A 1,493-nucleotide genomic window follows, 5' to 3' on the forward strand; every position below is an offset into this window, starting at 1 on the left:
TTTGGTTCACTCACTGAGATCTTCATAAGTCTGCACGTACTGTTTCCCTCATCCGCTGGAAGGATCACCATGAGACAATCTTCTCGTATCACTGTTACGCATGCGACTGTGCGCTATAGATGGAGCAATATTCGAAGGGGGCGCTAAACTCGTCGGAGGGCGCTCATGTAGAGGCTGAATTTGCGCATGAGTCTCCACGCCAATTTCTGGTATAAGGTTAGCGACATGAACCAGCAATCTCCATTGTAAAATATTCACTTGAAAATGGATGAGTGGTTGTCAGCCGAAATATGAAAAGAAGTCGACGTCAACACGCTTCAATCTCGAAATTGGTTGGAATACTCATAACGGCGGAAAAACACGGAGGAGATTCGCTGACGTCAGCTGTTAAAGACAAAGATCGTTGCTATTTACCATATTAAAGATCTACTGTTGTATCATAGCTAGGAAGAAACGCTGCAGGTGAATCATTTGTATCACTGTATTCAGACACATGGCCGAAATCGGACGGAACGAGGTACAGGAGACCGAAGACGACCTCGAGAACACCTGGTACTAACAAATCCACACTTATCGAAGGCAGAAAGAAACGCTGGAAACTAGAATAGGAAAGGCAACTCATCTGACATAAGAAAGAAGAGTTAGTTCGTAAGAACGACTGCCAGGTTGAAATTCAGTCATGGCTGCCTCCGATAACACTTATGTCACCACCATACTGCGAGTGTGGGGAGATCCAGGGAGTTAACCACACATACTTTGACTGCTCTAGATACAGAAAAGAAACTTACACAGCTAGTCCAGAGGAATACGAACTTCCCTCAAATGCGTTAATACTTTTTACAACAGTGAATATAGACATTTATAAATTACTTGTGGAATTCGTGTTAAAAGTTGGAATTAAGCTGCAACCTTTCAGTTGTGTGTGTGTGTGTGTGTGTGTGTGTGTGTGTGTGTGTGTGTGTGTTTGTTTGTGTGTGTGTGTGTGTGTGTGTGTGTGTGTGTGTGTGTGATGTCTTCAAAGGATAGACAGCCTCGTTAATTTTAACTGGCTGTATTGGTGTATCCACAGGCAAATTTTAAAAAATGTGCCATTTTTCAATACTTCCATCTCTCCGTCTTTAAGTCAGAATGTTGTAATGTCCGGGTGGGTCAGTCTATTCCTCTGATTCCAGGTCATAGACACTGTTGAACATCATTGACTATCCAGTTGATTCAGTTACTGTATCCTGGTTACTGTACCCATTTACCAGTCGGAATGGGTCTTCCAACGTATTTAACAGTATTCGTTATCTGTAAGGAATGTGAGAATTTTATTGTTATCGATGTTCCTTGTGCAAACCACGCTACCAGCGGTACATCTGGTGATTAAAAACTTTGTGTAAAGCCATAGTAGATGACAGTAGACCATAATAATATATCATGGTAACTGGTAATGTATGCTTGTTTTAGATTACTGAGGAAAACGGTTAAAAGGCGTTACTAACACATTAATT

The sequence above is a fragment of the Schistocerca cancellata genome, chromosome 6, assembly GCF_023864275.1.
Source record: "Schistocerca cancellata isolate TAMUIC-IGC-003103 chromosome 6, iqSchCanc2.1, whole genome shotgun sequence".
Classification (NCBI taxonomy): domain Eukaryota; kingdom Metazoa; phylum Arthropoda; class Insecta; order Orthoptera; family Acrididae; genus Schistocerca; species Schistocerca cancellata.